Source organism: Syngnathus scovelli, chromosome 16 (assembly GCF_024217435.2).
Source record: "Syngnathus scovelli strain Florida chromosome 16, RoL_Ssco_1.2, whole genome shotgun sequence".
NCBI classification, from domain to species: domain Eukaryota; kingdom Metazoa; phylum Chordata; class Actinopteri; order Syngnathiformes; family Syngnathidae; genus Syngnathus; species Syngnathus scovelli.
The window spans coordinates 12199739-12218247 of NC_090862.1; the positions used below are offsets into that span (position 1 = coordinate 12199739).

Consider the following 18509-nt stretch of genomic DNA (forward strand, 5'->3'; position numbering starts at 1 on the left):
AAGTTGAGTTTAATTGAAATGGCCAGTGGTTGAATCAATTTTACAGTAAAATAGCTCTGTAAAACCAACTATTCATGGCCTCGGTAGCGCAGGCGGTAGCGCGTCAGTCTAGTAAACTGAAAGTCGTGAGTTCAACCCTCACACGGGGCTATGTCTTATTTAGTCCTAACCCTAACTCGAGCCCTTGTTGGAAACCCTAGCCCCAGTTGGAAACCCAACTTTGAGAATGGTCAGACAGAAGTACCTTTTTCTTTTGATGAAGTTCAGTTTGATGGAAATGGCCGGTGGTTGAATCAATTTTACAGTAAAATAGAATTTTAAGACAGGTGCCACAAATTCTCGTTGGCGCAGGCGGTAGCGCGTCAGTGTCGTAATCTGAAAGTCGAGAGTTTGATCCTCACACGGTGCATGATTTATATATATTCCAACCCTAAATCTAGCCCTACCTGTAAACCCTAGTCCTAGTTGGAAATCCTAGCCCTAGCCTAGTTAAGTTTGATCAAAATGGGCGGTGGTTGAATCAATTTTACAGTAAAAAACAATTGCACAAATTGCAAATGCATAGCCTCGTTCGCGGAAGTGGTAGTGTGTCAGTCTCATAATCTGGAGGTCGTAAATTCGACCCTCACACAGGGCACACTTTTATATAGTCCTAACTCTAGCCCGAATTGGAAACCCTCATCCTCGTTGGAAGCCCCAGTTGGAAACCCTGGCCACAATTTGAAACCTTAGTTGGCTTCCCTAACCCGAGTTGGAAACCCTAGTTTCAGAATGCTCAGACTAAAAGTCACTTTATCTTTCTGTGAAGTTCAGTTTGATTGAAATGGCCGGTGGTTGGATCAATTTTACAGTAAAAAAGAATTGTAAAACTGTAAATGCACAGCCTCATTAATGCAGGTGCTAGCATGCCAGTCTCACAATCTAAAGGTCAAGAGTTCGGTCCTCAGGTGGGGCAGACTTTTTATATACCTAGTCCAAACTAGCCCTAACCCTAACTCTAGCCCTAGTTGGAAACCCTAGTCCTAGTTGGAAACCTTAGTTGAAAACCCTATTTTCAGTAGGGAGCAGGTTGCTCAGACTAAAATAACTTTTTCTTCTTTTAAGGGGTAGGGCAGCAAAGTAAGCAGGGATTGTGAATATCAGCAAGCACAGGTTGCTCAACTGGAGTCAAGAGAAACAAATTAAAAATTGTACATCAGATGAAAAATGTGCCTCTTTCTTTTGGCTTTTGTCACTGACATTTGGGGTCACCACAACAAAGATCAAAACAGCACAAAAACAGTTTACCTATATTTTGTCACGTCTCGCCCCCAACTGCTCCACTATGTGTCTGTCTTGGTTTCTGTCTGTGTGCTCGCCCCTCCCCTCCTGTGTGCCCATGATCAGTGTGATTGTTCCCACCTGCCTCTCGTTACCTGTCGTGTATAAAAGTCCTGTCTGCCCCTCTCTCCCTGTCGGATCATTGGTTTTGGTTTTGGTTGCTGTCGTTCGGTGTTGGCGTGCTGTCTTGGTGCCGTCGTGTCCTGCTGTCTTCTTGTTTCACGTCCCGGTCAGTCAAGTTATTGTTTAGGTCATGTCAGTTTACCGAGTCTGTATTTTGAGTTGCTTCGGTGGACCCTGGTCCGGGCTGCACTTGGTCGTCCTGCTCCATGCTCCACACCCGACCGTGACAGAATGATCCGACCATCACAGCGGCCAGCGCTTGGACCACCCTTCACCACCAGCTCCCGCTGCGACGCCCGATCCACATCCGAGCATGTTCCAGCGCCATGGGCTTGCAGCCGCCATCGGATCTTGCTCCAGCGACGCCGGGCTCACGGCCGCCATCGGAATTCCCCCCCGGCGCCATCAGCTCTGCGACCGTCGTCGGACTTCGCTGCCGCGACGCCGGACCCGCGGCCGCTATCGGAGTGCCCCCCCGGCGTCATCAGACTCACGGCCGCCATCGGGCTCCACCCCAGCGTCGCAGGACCCGCGAACGTCGCCAGACATCCAAGCCAGCTGCGTCGGACCCGCGATCGTCCCTGGCTCCGCTCCCTCTGCTGCGGCGCGTGATGGCTCTTGCCGCCGCGCACAGCCCCGCCTTCCGAATGTCGCCGATCACTGTACGGACTTTGTGAGTGGCCGCCGATCGCGGTACAGACTTCCCAAGGCGCCGCCCCAGTGCGGTTGTGTTTCCCCGAGTTTCCGCGGAGTGCGGTTCTGTTTCCCCAAGTCGCCGCCCGTGTGCTGTTGTGTTCCCCAAGTCGCCGCCCGAGCGCGGTTCTGTTCCCGAAGTCACCGCCAGAGTGCGGCTCTGTCCCCTAGGTCACCGCCAGAGTGCGGCTCTGTCCCCTAGGTCACCGCCAGAGTGCGGATCTGTCCCCGCAGTCACCGCCCGAGTGCGGATCTGTCCCCGCAGTCACCGCCCGAGTGCGGTTCTGTCCCCGCAGTCGCTGCCAGAGTGCGGATCTGTCCCCGCAGTCGCCGCCAGAGTGCGGATCTGTCCCCGCAGTCGCCGCCAGAGTGCGGATCTGTCCCCGCAGTCGCCGCCAGAGTGCGGATCTGTCCCCGCAGTCGCCGCCAGAGTGCGGATCTGTCCCCGCAGTCACCGCCAGAGTGCGGATCTGTCCCCGCAGTCGCCGCCAGAGTGCGGATCTGTCCCCGCAGTCGCCGCCAGAGTGCGGATCTGTTCCCCGAAGTCGCCGCCAGAGTGCGGTTCGGTTCCCCCAAGTCACCGCCCGAGTGCGGTTCGGTTCCCCAAGTCGCCGCCCGAGTGCGGTGCGGTTCGGTTCCCCAAGTCGCCGCCCGAGTGCGGTGCGGTTCGGTTCCCCAAGTCGCCGCCCGAGTGCGGTGCGGTTCGGTTCCCCAAGTCGCCGCCCGAGTGCGGTGCGGTTCGGTTCCCCAAGTCGCCGCCCGAGTGCGGCGCGGTTCGGTTCCCCAAGTCGCCGCCCGAGTGCGGCGCGGTTCGGTTCCCCAAGTCGCCGCCCGAGTGCGGCGCGGTTCGGTTCCCCTAGTTTTTTTTTTTTTTGGGACGTCGGGAGACGTCCCTTGTGGGGGGGGTTCTGTCACGTCTCGCCCCCAACTGCTCCACTATGTGTCTGTCTTGGTTTCTGTCTGTGTGCTCGCCCCTCCCCTCCTGTGTGCCCATGATCAGTGTGATTGTTCCCACCTGCCTCTCGTTACCTGTCGTGTATAAAAGTCCTGTCTGCCCCTCTCTCCCTGTCGGATCATTGGTTTTGGTTTTGGTTGCTGTCGTTCGGTGTTGGCGTGCTGTCTTGGTGCCGTCGTGTCCTGCTGTCTTCTTGTTTCACGTCCTGGTCAGTCAAGTTATTGTTTAGGTCATGTCAGTTTACCGAGTCTGTATTTTGAGTTGCTTCGGTGGACCCTGGTCCGGGCTGCACTTGGTCGTCCTGCTCCATGCTCCACACCCGACCGTGACATATTTTCCTCTTTCAATTTGATGATACACTAGACATGAATACCTGTTTAGATTTGAAATCTTATCCATTAGGCCAGATAGCCATACAGGAAATTCTGACAAGTGATAGCAGTGCAATGATTTTTGAGCATATACAGTAAATCTACAGCCTAGATTCAAGTGGAGTTAACTGACTGGATCAGAAGATTAAGGGGTTCAAGTCCCTTCGTTGTCAATTTAATGAATGTCAAGAGGAAAGTAGCCTAGTGGATAATGTGTCTAACATTAAATAATAGTTTTTATTTTGTTTCTGCATTACCCAATACATCTCCTTCACATTGTGACACATTCTCCCATTATCTGTCTGTGTTAGGTAGAGAAAAAGATTTTAAAGGAAAGGTAAGTATTGTTGTGTTGTGTTTTGTTGTATTGTGTGTTGTCATTACCGTATTTTCTGGACTATAAGTCACGTTTCTTTTCATAGTTTGGGTGGGGGGGCGACTTATACTGAGGAGCAACTTATACGTGATTTTTTGTCACAAATTTTCAAAATAAAAAAAAAACGAAAAATGGATAAACGAACCGTGATGTAGCAAGGGATTACTGTAGTTTGAACTGCAAGTGACATCAGCGGCGCGGCGGTTGTTTACTTAAAGGACAAAGGATTCGATCACGGGATGACGAAGATGACGAAGGGCCCCATGTACTACCGGCATCTTTAGTGGCTTTGCTTGTAAGTGACACAGAGGACGGAGAGTTTTTTTTTCCCAATGATCATCACACACACATCTGGGTGTGGTGAGATTTGTCCTCTGCATTCAACCCATCCCCGTGTGATTTTGATCCATCCCCTGGGGGAGAGGGGAGCAGTGAGCAGCAGCGGTGCCGCGCTCGGGAATCATTTGGTGATCTAACACCCAATTCCACCCCTTAATGTTGAGTGCCAAGCAGGGAGGCAATTGGTCCCATTTTTATAGGTATGACCCGGCCGGGGTTTGAACCCACAACCTTCCAGTCTCAGGGCGGACACTCTACCACTAGTTTGAAGGATTTAATGATTTGGAGTGACACAGAAGGTTTGAAAAACTATTATATGTTTCACGCACACCCGGTCCTATTCTATGGAGCTCTCTTCGACCTCTGTGGCTGGAAGTGCCACCTCCAGGGATGGAAGTCCACGCTGCCACACGCCTGGAAGTCGATGCCGGTGCTTGGGGCTGTGTGGCGGTGAACTGTTTATGTTATTGTTATTTGATATATTTGTCATTTTCAAAACTTGTTCAGGAAAAAAAATATTATTCAGTGGTAATGTTGGACGTTTTCAATAAATACAAATTCATACAGTTTTAGGGTTCTCAGGTTAAAAAAGGCAATGCATGCACGGGGGCCCCCAGGGCTGCGTGCTTAGTCCATTGCTCTTCACCCTGCTGACGCATGACTGCACTGCGACCTACAGCGACAACCGCATAGTGAAGTTTGCTGACGACACGACTCTGGTGGGTCTCATCACGCAGGGCGACGAGACTCGGTACAGGTCGGAAGTTGACCTTCTGACCATGTGGTGCAGGGACAACAACCTCCTGCTGAACGTCAATAAGACCAAGGAAATCGTTGTTGACTTCCGGAAGGGTCACACAACACACCTGCCGCTGATCATCGACGGTGGTGTGGTGGAGTGGGTGAGCTGCACCAAGTTCCTGGGGGTGCACATCAGTGAGGACCTCTCCTGGTCCGCAAACACCTCGTCACTGGCAAAGAAAGCTCAGCGCCGCCTGTACTTCCTGCGGAAGCTCAGGCGTGCATGTGCTCCTCAGGCAGTCCTGTCTACATTCTACCGTGGCACCATTGAGAGCGTCCTCACCAGTTGCATCGCTGTCTGGGGTGGTAACTGCACTGAACAGAACTTGAAGGCCCTGCAGCGCATAGTGAATACGGCTGGTAAGATTATTGGTGCTTCGCTCCCCTCCCTGAAGGACATTTACACCTCCCATCTCGCCCGCAAGGCAACCTCGATTGCCAGAGATGTGAGTCACCCGGCTCACTCTTTGTTTGACCTTCTGCCCTCTGGGAAGAGGTATAGGAGCCTGCGCTCCCGCACCACCAGACTCGTCAACAGCTTCTTTCTCCAGGCTGTTCGGGCCCTGAACTCGCTACCCCCTTCTGCGTAGCGTGCGGCACTGTTGCGCTATTTTCTGGAATGTCTGCTGTACGCACACTTGCTCCTTTTTTTGCTCCTCTTATTTATTTATTTATTTGTTGTGTTATTTATTCATTATTTATTCAGCACGCTTTTGTTATACTTGTTTACTTGTTTGTCTGTTGTGGGCCATGTCTTGTCACCATGGGATAGGGGGGAACGAAATTTCGGTTTCTTTGTATGTCTTCGGCATGTGGACAAATTGACAATAAAGCTGACTTTGACTTTGACTTAAACAGTTCTACGAATCCTGTTTCATCCACTGAGTGTGTATGTGTGCCACACGTTTTTAGCAATTAAGCCCGTGACTGAAAATGGCGTGTGCGGTAAAGACGTCGGCCCATGATCAAGAAGGTGGTTCACCCCATGTGAGGCTCAGCCATTGCACTACGGTTGTGCTGACCTCTGCAAATTCCCCTACTGTGTGAATCTTGACTGCATTATTTCTGGTAGTGGGGGACTGTGTTCGCGCTCTCCTCTGGTCTTTCTGATGAAAACCAAAATTAAGCGCAGTAGTATGCACATGGAGTTTAAGTCTGCGATGCTGTGACACACTGAACGCTTTTGATTATGTAATTAACTGTACTCTGGAACTGTGTGTCAGGGTTCTCCAGATTATTCTTATCGTATGATTATGTTGGAATGCAGCCTGTAATAAATAACCTAGCTAGATTAGTTTTATGCTTATGTTGGAATGCAACCTGTGATAAATCACCTAGCGTGTCCCATCCTACACAAAGTCGTAAAACACCCCTTGCTATGTTTTGACTAGAGGTCAAGGGCTTTCTCTATTCAGTCCACTCTTACCCCCACCCTGTTTCTCTTAATAAAAATGCTCTTGCAGGAGGCGAGAGTCAGACCTCCATTCGAACATCGCTGTACGCACAGCAACGAATGGACTCTCCACCTGCAGGTGTCTAAAGGGACTTACTCGTCTCCCGTGTGGTTCTTGCAAAATAAGTTGGACTGAGCGAATCTCTAACACTGTGCATTTGCTCGTTAAACTGTATTCACCAAATTAGCAAATGCAAAATAATATGTAATTACCACGTTCCTGACTCGTCATATGATATGAACGTATCAAAACCTTTTTGTCGGCTGTAGGTCTGTCTTTTTAAGAATGCGCCCGATTGTTGTTCCTCATACATCACAAGTATGGATTTCTAGAAAACAACTTTTACTTTCTAAAGTAAAATGACAGAAATATTTTCTAATGTCAAATATCAAACGCCACCAACGCAGTGGAGGTGAATTACACTCCAAACCATGCCAGCAACGTCAAAAGCCTCAATTATTTGCGACACAAGGGAGACATAGAGCATTTCCGAAGTTTGAAAAATCATTTGAGAAATTACGATCGTATTTTGTTTCCCGATTTGTGTTGAATAAAGTTATGAAATTACAAATTTTCAAATAAAACACAGGGATGGGATCATTTCCCGTTCTCTCAGACCAAAAGTACACGTACCAAGACATACAACTGTTTTTACCATCAATAATCAAAATAGACGCCCAATATAATTGAAAGAACGAGCGCCATCAGTGTTCGATCAGATACCTACAATCCTGTGCGCCAACAATGTTTAAAGTAAGTGAGACATTAATGAACACAAAATACTCGTTTAAACATTCTATTTTGCTTGAGTCCTTGTAAGTATAGTAAATCCATCAACTTCTATTGTTTGTATTAGAAGGAATGGTTGCTGCAATTTGAGTGTGAGACCGCCTGTGAATTTAGTGAGACCAGCAGTGGGGTGGCCCGTTTTGACTCAGATTTTCAGATCACTCGTTTCTCTTCAGATCGAATAAATCTTTCGCCTTTTACTAAAGATTTCTGTGGAGAGGAACAATAAAGAGTATACCATTTCCGTGGAGAGGAACAATAAGAGTATATCTCAATTTGTTGATGCTCTGCGAAAGAATATCAATATTGCAACGGATAACCGCCTATATCATACTCCGTGCAACAATCATACGTTCACATAATTTATACCGGCACGTGTGAACATGTTCACATAAACAGAGAAATTATGCCGAGTGCAGACAGACAATCACGTTTAAAACCTCGTTTATCATCCATCCATTTATCCATCCTATTCCGCTTATCCGGGTTGGGTCGAGGGGGAGACAGCTTTAGGAGGGACTCCCAGGCTTCCCTCTCCCCAGCCACTTCATCCAACTCAACCCGGGGAATCCCAAGGCGTTCCCAGGCCAGCCGAGAGACATAGTCTTTCCAGCACGTCCTGGATCGCCCGCGAGGTCTCCTACCGGTGGGACATGTCCGGAACACTTCCAAAGGGAGGCGTCCAGGAGGCATCCTGATGAGATGCCTGAGCCACCTCATCTGGCTCCTCTCACCGTAGAAGAGCAGCGGCTCTACTCCGAGTCCCTCCCGGATGACCAAGCTTCTCAAGGGAGAGCCCGGACACCCTGCAGAGGAAACTCATTTCGGCCGCTTGTATTCTGGATCTCGTTCTTTCGGTCACGACCCAAAGCTCGTGACCATAGTTGAGGGTAGGAGCGTAGATCGACCGGTAAATTGAGAGCTTTGCCTTTTGTCTCAGCTCTCTCTTCACCACGACGGATTAGTACAGAGTTCGCATTACTGCCGACGCTGCACCAAACCGCCTGTCGATCTCGCGCTCCATCCTGCTCTCACTCGTGAACAAGACCCAAAGATACTTGAACTCCTCCACTTGGGGCAGGATCTCATCCCCGATCCGGAGAGGGCATCCCACCCTTTTCCGACCGAGGACCATGGCCTCGGATTTGGAGGTGCTGACCCTCATCCCGACCACTTCACACTCGGCTGCGAACCACCCCAGTGAGAGCTGGAGATCACGGCTTGAAGAAGCCAACAGCACCACGTCATCTGCAAAAAGCAGAGACGCAATGCTGAGGTCCCAGAACTGGACCACCTCAACGCCTTGGCTGCGTGTAGAAATTCTGTCCATAACCATTATGAACAGAATCGGTGACAAAGGGCAGCCTTGGCAGAGTCCAGCCCTCACTGGGAAAGAATCTGACTTACTGCCAGAAATGCGGACCAAACTCTGGTATTGGTGATACAGGGACCAAACCGCCCTTGTCAGTTGGCTCAGCACCCCGTACTCCCGAAGCACCCTCCACAAAACTTCCCGAAGGACACGATTGAACCCCTTCTCCAAGTCCACAAAACACATGTGGACAGGTTGGGCGAACTCCCATGCCCCCTCGAGGATCCTGCCCAGGGTGTAGAGCTGGTCCACTGTTCCATGGCCAGGACAAAAGCCACACTGCTCCTCCTTAATCCGAGGTTCGACCTCCCGACAGACCATCATCTCCAGCACCCCTGAATAGACCTTACCAGGGAGGCTGAGGAGTGTGATTCCCCTATAGTTGGAACACAACCTCCGGTCTCCCGTCTTAAAGAGGGGAACCACCACCCCAGTCTGCCAATCCAGAGGCACCGTCCCCGATGTCCACGCAATGCTGTAGAGGCGTGTCAGCCATGATAGTCCCACAACATCCAGAGCCTTTAAAAACTCTGGGCGGATCTCATCCACCCCCGGGGCCATGCCCCAGAGGACTTTTTTGATTACCTCAGTGAGTTCGACCCCAGAGATTGGAGAGTCCACCTCAGAGTCTCCAGGCCCTGTTTCCACAATGGAAGGCGTGTCGGTGGAATTGAGGAGGTCTTCAAAGTACTCTCCCCACCGACTCACGACGTCCCGTGTCGAGGTCAGCAGCACGTCATCTCCAGTGTAAACAGTGTTGACGGTGCACTGGTTCCCCCTCCTGAGACGCCGGATGGTGGACCAGAATTTCCTCGAAGCCATCCGGAAGTCATTCTCCATGGCCTCGCCAAACTCCTCCCACGCCCAGCTCGGGCTCCTTTTCAGTCAGAGAGGCGATATTCCATGTCCCAAGAGTCAGCTTCTGCAGCCAGGGATCGGTCCGCCAAGGTCCCTGCCTTTTTCCGCCGCCCATTTTGCACTGCACCCGACCCCTTTGGCCCCTCCGGCAGGTGGTGAGCCCATGGGAAGGGGGACCCATGTTTCCTTTTCGGGCTGTGCCCAGCCGGGCCCCGTGGGCGAAGGCCTGGCCACCAGACGCTCGCCTTCGAGCCCCACCTCCACGCCTGGCTCCAGATGTGGGGCCCGGTGACCCGCGTCCGGGCGAGGGAAAACAAAATCCATTTATGTTTTTCTTCATAAGGGGGTTGTGAGAGCCGTGCTTTGTCTGGCCCTTCACCTAGGATCCGTTTGCCATGGATGACCCTACCAGGGGCATGAAGCCCCAGACAAGATGGCTGCTAGGATCATTGGGGCGTGCAAACCCCTCCTCCACGGTAAAGTGATGACTAACGAAGGGGCTTCGTTTATCAATGCAGTTTAACTTCTGGTGGGACCCATTTGAATTGGCACATGCCAGTCTATTGTAATTTGGCAAAAAATATTGTTTTTAAATAAAAAACAATAACCAACCCTGTCAATTGCACAAGCACTCCTCTTTACTGTTCACAAGCACAATCACAAGTACAAGTCGTCTTCATCCATAAGCACATGAGTCTTTCCTTGTTAAAACACAGCAGCCCTACAAAAAATGTTCCATCAACTTTTAGTGTCTTAATAGACAATGATGGTATTTATTTAAATATTGAAACAAAATATCTACCTCCTTCAATGTTACACGTGAATGCACATACAGAGAGAAGTTTTATTCATTTTGATAAGGCTACATGAAGCAAAATATAAAGGTGAATACACACTGTTTTCGTGCACCATTTTAGCCCAATTCCATCATTTCCTTGTCTGTCTGTGCCTCCTTACCAGCAAATTTCTGGAAGTCCACATGGCGTCTTTGATGGCAGCAAAAGTGAGCCACTGCAAAGTCTTCTTGCTTGATTTTCAACGGGCTCACCCCATAGAGTACAAGGTTCAAGATTCAAGATTCAAGAGTTTTTTATTCGCCATGTTTGAGCGTGCCAAACAAGGAATTTGACTTCGGTAAATCACAGCCTCTGTTCAACATTTAGGTGACTAACAACAACATGTGAAAAATGAAAGATATTCTCAAACATCCCCTGATCTTAAACTGATCTTAAACTCCCAAGAGGGCAAGGAAAAACTCATAACTCCAGCTAGGGGAAATGAGAAACCTTGAGAAGAGACCACAGATGGGAGGGTCCCTCTTCGAGGATGACCAGGCTGCAATGGATGCAGAGAGGACACATAGTACAAACAGTGTAAACAAAAAAGGTGTGGAAAGCGGGATGTTATTGCACAGTAATGACTCTGAGACTCTAAGAGTGGTGTGAGTTCATCAGAGCGACAGCCTGGGGGAAGAAGCTGTCTCTGTGTCTGCTGGTTTTAGTGTACAGAGCTCTATAACGGCGTCCGGAGGGGAGTAGTTCAAACAGGCTGCAACCTGGGTGCGAAGGGTCTGTTGAGATGTTGATGTCTGCATTCAACACTTCCCTTGCCGGGAACTGCAGGTCGCCCACAGGTATACGGCAGCCATGAACTACCTGAGCAGGTGCCACACTGACTCCTGGGCGCCACAGCCAGGTCGGGGGCACGTTGAGAGCGCTGATATGCCCCGGGAGTGCATAACGGACCTGACTGGGAGGCCATCATGGGCCACCATCCACGACAGGTCCCAACAAGTTTGTTTCGAGAGGGCGGGGTGGTTGACGTTGTGCCAAACTGTTGTGGGCTCGCCGAATGCGGGTCCGAGCACTGGACAAACCACTTCCCGCTGTACGACAGAGATCATAGATCTGTGACTTGTTAAAATGTCACTATTTTCTTGCTCTAATTTAAAGTTCTTCAAAAACTTTTTGGTGAAGAAATAAGAAGGTGGCGCGTTAAAAGACACAGGAATTCATTGGTCGATGGGTATTAGCTTTAGTTTCCGGAGGTATGTGTCACGTCTCGCCCTGCTCCACTATGTGTCTGTCTTGGTTTCTGTCTGTGTGCTCGCCCCTCCCCTCCTGTGTGCCCATGATCAGTGTGATTGGTCCCACCTGCCTCTCGTTACCTGTCGTGTATAAAAGTCCTGTCTGCCCCTCTCTCCCTGTCGGATCATTGGTTTTGGTCATTGGTTTTGGTCATTGGTTTTGGTTCCTGTCGTTCGGTGTGTCGTCCTGTCTTGGTGCCGTCATGTCCTGCTGTCTTCTTGTTCCACGTCCCGGTCAGTCAGTCAAGTTATTGTTTAAGTCATGTCAGTTTACCGAGTCTGTATTTTGAGTTGCTTCAATAAACCCTGGTCCGAGCTGCACTTGGTCGTCCTGCTCCATGCTCCACCACCCGACCGTGACAGTATGAGCCCATCCAGAATCGTGTCATTGCTTGGCTTTTCGATGCATTTGGTGTAACGAGCGCGCTTCGCAGGTGCAGGGCAACATATCTGCTTCCGAGGAAGAGTTTTAAGTTCGGGACTCCTTCTCCTCTATTTTTTTTTCTTTTTCTTCATGGTGTCCCTCTTCAGTCCCTCTGACTTGGATTTCCAGGTGAAGTAAAAAATGGCTCGGTCCAATTCTAAAAGCAACTTACTTGCTGGGATGAAAACAGAACTGATTAGTAAAAGCAAGGGTAAAATCACCACTTTTATGGTTAAAATTCTCTCTTCTACGGTCAGCTCTCTTAATCCCCCAAACCCAAGAACAGATACTACACTTTATCTTAGCCAAAAGGCAGAGAAGCGATGGAGTATGCGAGTGAGGGACTCGCTTACAGGCTTCCCCGTCTACCCATTCTCACCAACGGTTTGTTAGAATAGGCCTCTTTGGCACATGTGATTAGCTAGGGAGCTTGAGCTATGCCATTATATCGCTGTAACACTTCTCTTGCTTTATTAGCTTTCTCTACTCTATGAAACCCTTTGCACATATGTAGAAGTCGCTCTCGGTTAAGATGACAAGGTCACACATTATCACACAGGCTAGGCAGTCGCCTCCTTGCAGGAAGGCGGCCAGAGTAGTATAAGAGCAGGAACCTTGGCGCTGGGAGAGGAACCTTCTTCTGCATCTCGCAGAAAGGGCTCCACAGCTGTGCATCAATCATTTTGGCATACATTAAATAGTTAAACTGTGAAGGCTTTCTCTTGGTAATTACTGTTAGCATATCGAGCATTAAAGATAAAGAACTGGGAACAAACCTAACAGGTTACAGTACGGAACAGAGTGCTGCTCTAATGGGCACTAAAAAATCGGCAAACTTGTCTGATGACTTATTTGTTCACTCTTCTTCATCCGCAGTAATGCATGTAGTAGTTCACGAGGCATATATGTGTCCCCTTTGACCAGTCTCTATCCAAATACACAGTGTAGATACCTATTAAAATGGTAGACCCGATGAACATGAAAGGCAAATGAGAATTTGCCAAGAACTTTCCAGGGTCATCATATGTACAACGGCTGCGCCAAAAGGAGTCAGGCCAGAAGAATACAGCGGAACTAACACAAGATTTGAACGCACGCCTTAGTAGAGACTGAGAGCCTAAATCCAGCGCTTCAGCGACACTACCTACCAACTGCAGTTTCAACATTAAATTTTGTTGACATTTCTAATAAAATGTGAAAGTGGATAAAAAGTTGGTTTCTCCACCAGCATCCAGGTTAGTGCTGCCCGACTGAGCTTTGTTCATAATGTAATGAGTGACAGTCAGAATCCAGTTACGAGTTGGAACCGAATGCTTGTTAGCCGATTACAGGACTTGATGAATTGCTAGCACTGAGCAGCAGAGTGGCGCAGCGGGAGCGTGCTGGGCCCATAACCCAGAGGTGGATAGATCAAAACCATCCTCTGCTGTTTGTCTGGTTTGGACCTTCTTTCAAGTCATGCTTTTGAGAAAAAATGTCGTGCGCATTATCTTTTCCACACGTTGGTTGTGCTGCACCTGGAGGCAGGGCTCGAAGGCGAGCGTCTGGTGGCCGGGCCTTCGCCCATGGGGCCCGGCCGGGCACAACCCGAAAAGGAAACGTTGGTCCCCCTTCCCATGGGCTCACCACCTGTGCGAGGGGCCAAAGGGGTCGAGTGCAGTGTGAGCTGGGCGGTGGCCAAAGGCAGGGACCTTGGCGGTCTGATCCCCGGCTGCAGAAGCTAGCTCTTGGGACATGGAATATCACCTCTCTGGCTGGAAAGGAGCCCGAGCTGGTGTGCGAGGCAGAAAAATTCTGACTAGATATAGTCGGACTAGCCTCCACGCACAGTTTGGGTTCCGGTAGAAGCCCTCTCGAGAGGGGCTAGACTCTCTTCCACTCTGGAGTTGCCCACGGTGAGATGTGTCGAGCAGATGTGGTGGGTATACTTATTGCCCCCCCGGCTGGGCGTCTGCACATTGGGGTTCACCCCGGTGAACGAGAGGGTAGCTTCCCTCCGCCTTCAGGTGGGGGGACGGGTCCTGACTGTTGTTTGTGTCTATGCCCACCCTTCTTGGAGTCCCTGGAGGAAGTGCTGGAGAGCGCTCCTTCTGGGGACTCCATCGTTCTACTGGGTGACTTCAATGCTCACGTGGGCAATGGCACCAGGACTTTGTAGTTGTGTCATCAGATTTTCGGCCGCATGTTTTGGACACTCGGGAGAAAAGAGGGGCGGAGCTGTCAACTGATCACCACCTGTTGGTGGGTTGGCTCCGATGGTGGGGGAAGATGCTGGTCCGACCTGGAAGACCCAAACACTCTGTGAGGGTCTGCTGGGAACGTCTGGCAGAATCTCCTGTCAGGAAGAGCTTCAACTCCCACCTCCGGCAGAGCTTTTCCCACGTCCCGGGGGAGGCGGGGGTCATTGAATTTATATAACTCGACCTCTACGTTTTAAGCTTGATGAGCCAAAATATCAGATCTTGCTCTTGTTTCCTACCGTTTTAGCCTATTTGTTTTATCCAAATCTGTTCAATCTCTGATTATAATCTGTAGCCCTACGTATTTTTCAAATTTTTATTTATTTATTTATCAAATCTCCTCAGTTCTGTCAAACTCAGTGCACAATGAACCTCCCTTCCACTTTGAACCAAGCTTCACCAAATTTGGGAACGCCGTAGCAAGGAGTGCGATTTGGTTGTCGGACACTCCAAGTCCATATCTTTTTGCCGCACTTCACCCTCTCAAGTTGGTGTTCTTTTGTTGTTGCTTCAGAGCGACCCCATCCATCACTCTTGAATGAGTCCATTGTTCAAATGAGTCAATTTTCATCATTGTGAGTTCCTCCGCTTTTCACTGTCTTTTCTCGTCCCCGAGGATGTTGTCTGTCCTCCGGAGTGTACTTGTCCTCCTCCAAGCACAACAGCAGTCTTTTCTTGTCCTTCGCCAAAGGTCAAAGGTGCTTCAGAGCCAGGCACCATTTTGTAGTTGTTCACGGCTGCAGGCGAAGTCTCGGATTGGGTTTCAGGGACTCTGACACTGAGAATGACAGGCTGGGACATCAAACTTGTAAGACTATTTCCAAATGTAGCTGCTTCCATCAATTTGCTGGTAACGTTTATTTACCAAACTTCAAATTCTCCTAATAACAGCGGTCTCGGTTTTATATCGTAAATCCTGCAACTCATCCTATTTTTGCGCTACATTTTATCTATAGTTCCAATTTAATCGGACAGTATGTTGTCTTCAGTATCATTATTGAAAATCAACTCATCGAGGTCTGCTTTCCACATCAAGCCCTGATCTGTATGTCTTGACCTCTCACATGTTATTGTCATGCTTGCTCAAAAATGTGACTTAGAGTATGGTGCTGTGAATTCTCAATCTCCCCAATGAAATTGGATCCCACCTCGTAGTTCTTATCGTTCTCATGTTCCTGTTAGCCTGCAATTGTCCAAATCAAAAATGTTTTCTTTTAACTGTCTTTCTTTTGAACCTCTAAATCTCTCGTGTTGCTAACCTATCTACACCAGAACAAAAAAATTACCACAATATAACACCAAATGTATTCGAAAATTCATTGTCATAACGTGTTGTATTATTACTATCTTCCACTATCTGTCCTACTCACTCCCCCCTTTTTGAGGCTTGGCAACGCCCATGCCTCACACCTTGACAAACTTTTTGGGAGAATGCGTTCTTTACTACATACGATTCCATCATCATTTAAGTTGACTTTCTTTCCAAAACGCTTCTCAATTTCTCAGTTCACACATCTTCTGCATGTGTTACTGGTTCTCCAGTTTTTTTTCTTCTAGTTAATTATCAATCCAAAAGCTATGTGTTTCTTTCTAACATTCAACCTGCTCAAAATCACTCTTTCATCGAAGTCGCTCTACTAATTTTCTATAGTAGTCGCCAACGACTTCAACCATTCAACCTGTAATTTCTTTTCATTCAGGCTATCATTCATCAATGTTCATTTGCATCTCACACGCAGTCTCCAAAAAGGAGTCTTTCTATCACATTGGTCCCAATTCATCCAAGCTCACCACACAACATTCATATATCATTTTCAACTCAGGTTTCCTGGTAGAACAATCCACCAATTCAAAAAAACTTAACTAAAACAAACAATTGGCAAATTAATCTGAATTTCTTTTCTTTGTTTTTAAATTTGAAGAACTCAATCTCTCAGATTTAGCTTGCATTTAAAAGTTTGCATAATCTTATAACACAACCAATCAATTATTCCTATTAAATGTAGCATTGCAAAATCTTAAATTCACAATTTAGCTTCTCCCAATTCCTGAAAGCATGTTCTGTTGTTTTGTTAACTCCGAATTTCTCATGAGGGCTTGACACTAACATGCACTAGTGTGGATTAGTTTCTGTTCGCAAACAGATTTCTCTCTTTTTCTTTCATTTTTATCTGTCAAAATTGTTTCTGTTCTGCGGTGTAAATTGAATAGACCACAGTCTAGCAAATTTTTTTATACTAAAACTTTAGCCAATGTTCATCATTTTAACATATACGCACACACATGCACAGCTCTCGCATGCAAAAGGTAGTTCCCAGCACCAATGATTCGTCACAGGCTGGCCATTTCCTGTGGTCGATCATGAGCTGGTCCCTCCCATGCACACGAGGACAGCACATTCTACTTTTATTTATTTATCTTCTAGAAGCAAGTTGCATTTCTTTACCACTTGATTTGCATATTTTAACTTCAGTGTAACACAATTTGATCCCTATTCATTTGTAATTGGGCCTACAAACAGCATTGTCATACTTCTTGTGTGGACAGGGGCTCTAACAATCTAAAACGATTTTTGATAACCTGACAATGACATGTTTTGCTGTCATATGGGAGAGGTTTCAGATCTTTTAAATTTCGATACATGATTTGCATAGGACCGGAAACTCCTCTTGCCCCTTGCTTGAGCCCCGGCTTGAGCTGCGGCCTTGCACCTGCTCACAGGGGCCTTATTGTCTCCTGGTCTGACAAACACTTGTGACCGCATCAGTTTTCATCTTTCTAGCTTTTGTCTCTTGAATTCGTTCTCATCTCTTTGTGAAGATTTCAACCACACTCTAGCACTTCTACCACTTCAGCATGTATTCCATACAATTAAGAAATCTACTTGCCATGAACTTCTCGTTTTAAAGAAGAGCAGAGCAAGAGATTTACCGTTCTTTTTTCCCATCTTAATTTCAGTAGTTTAAGGTTTTACATTTTTTTTTCAATTTTTTTTTCTTTGAGGATCCTCAATGCAGGTTTAAATTGACCTTTCGACAGATTACTAGCCTGTTTTATTGCCGTGGATCAACGCTAGAACTGCTTCTTAGTCAATTTATCCTACCAGTCACACACTCAATCACGCAAGTTATCCCTGCCTACGCGAAGTACTCCTTTTAAAAAAAAAAGGAGCTGCTTCATCCAGTGAGGGGACTCTACAACACCCCCCACCTTCCCTGGGAACTAAAGACAAAAGTCCTTGTCCCCAGCCCTGCCAACGCGAAGTCCTCCTTTTTTTTTAAAAAAAGGAGCTGCTTCATCCAGTGAGGGGACTCTACAACACCCCCCACCTTCCCTGGGAACTAAAGACAAAAGTCCTTGTCCCCAGCCCTGCCAACGCGAGGTTGTACTCCCTAGAACAGTGGTCGTCAAATAATGATTCACGGAGGTACTGAGATTTTAAAACAGTTTGAGAACCACTGCTCCAAAAGAGACACCTCATCCAGAGGGGGACTCTACAACACCCCCTCCTTCCACAAAACTTATTCCTGTGCACTTCTTCCTTTTTACGCGTTTCACAAGCAACAACACAATCACACAACTTCAGGCCTTTAACTTACTTGTCCCCTGGTTCGTTGCACTGCCGGGTCCCGTCAATCCACCTCTGTCAGACGAAGGCAGACCTAAGATGCTGGCCCAGCTAAGAATTCTCTTCCCAGGACTTTCTCTTCCAGGTCCTCCTAATGGACGCTGGCTTGTCGACAATGCAGCACGTCCTCCTTCGCCGGTCAGATGGTGGGTATGAGGATCCCGGGTTTCGGCACCAAAATGTTAGAGATTTGCTCACTCCAACTTATTTTGCAAGAACCACACAGGAGACAAGGCAAGTTATTTTAGACACCTGCAGGTGGAGAGATCACTCGCTTCAGGAATGAAATCTGCCCTCCTTCCTGCACGTGGATATTTATTAAGAGAAACAGAGTGGGGGTATGGGTAGGCTGGCTAAAGCCCTTGTCCTCTAGTCTAAACATGTCAGGGGATGTTTTACGACCTTGAGATAAGGAGGACAAGGTAAGGTATTTATTACCTGTTGCATTCCAACATAATCCTACGATAAAGATAACCTGGAAAACCCTAACACTAGTGCTGTGTTGCATTGGTGTGTGCATGAGGAGGCGGAGCTTCGCTACCGCCAGCTGACGCAAGAATATCAAGCGCTGCAACGAGCCTACGCGCTTCTCGCCCAGACCAGCGGAGGGGACTACGACGCCGAGAAGGAGATCAAGGTGGCGCCCCTTCCCGCAACCCCCGGCCGGGTCGCAGCCTCCC

General features: G+C 48.3%; 2 non-coding genes and 2 pseudogenes across 2 annotated transcripts; 3 read left to right on the top strand and 1 right to left on the bottom strand.

The window, feature by feature from the left end:
- The first annotated feature begins 77 nt into the window (after positions 1–77).
- trnat-agu (transfer RNA threonine (anticodon AGU)) lies at positions 78–150 on the top strand. Its single transcript has one exon. It is a non-coding gene; the product is annotated as a tRNA-Thr (tRNA).
- Positions 151–5912: 5762 nt separating this feature from the next.
- LOC125984319 (U1 spliceosomal RNA) lies at positions 5913–6078 on the top strand. Its single transcript, XR_007486932.1, has one exon. It is a non-coding gene; the product is annotated as a U1 spliceosomal RNA (small nuclear RNA).
- A 1301-nt stretch (positions 6079–7379) lies between these two features.
- LOC125984253 (U5 spliceosomal RNA) lies at positions 7380–7464 on the top strand (annotated as a pseudogene).
- A 4614-nt stretch (positions 7465–12078) lies between these two features.
- On the bottom strand, positions 12079–12286 carry LOC125984247 (U2 spliceosomal RNA; annotated as a pseudogene).
- Between the last annotated feature and the right edge of the window lie 6223 nt (positions 12287–18509).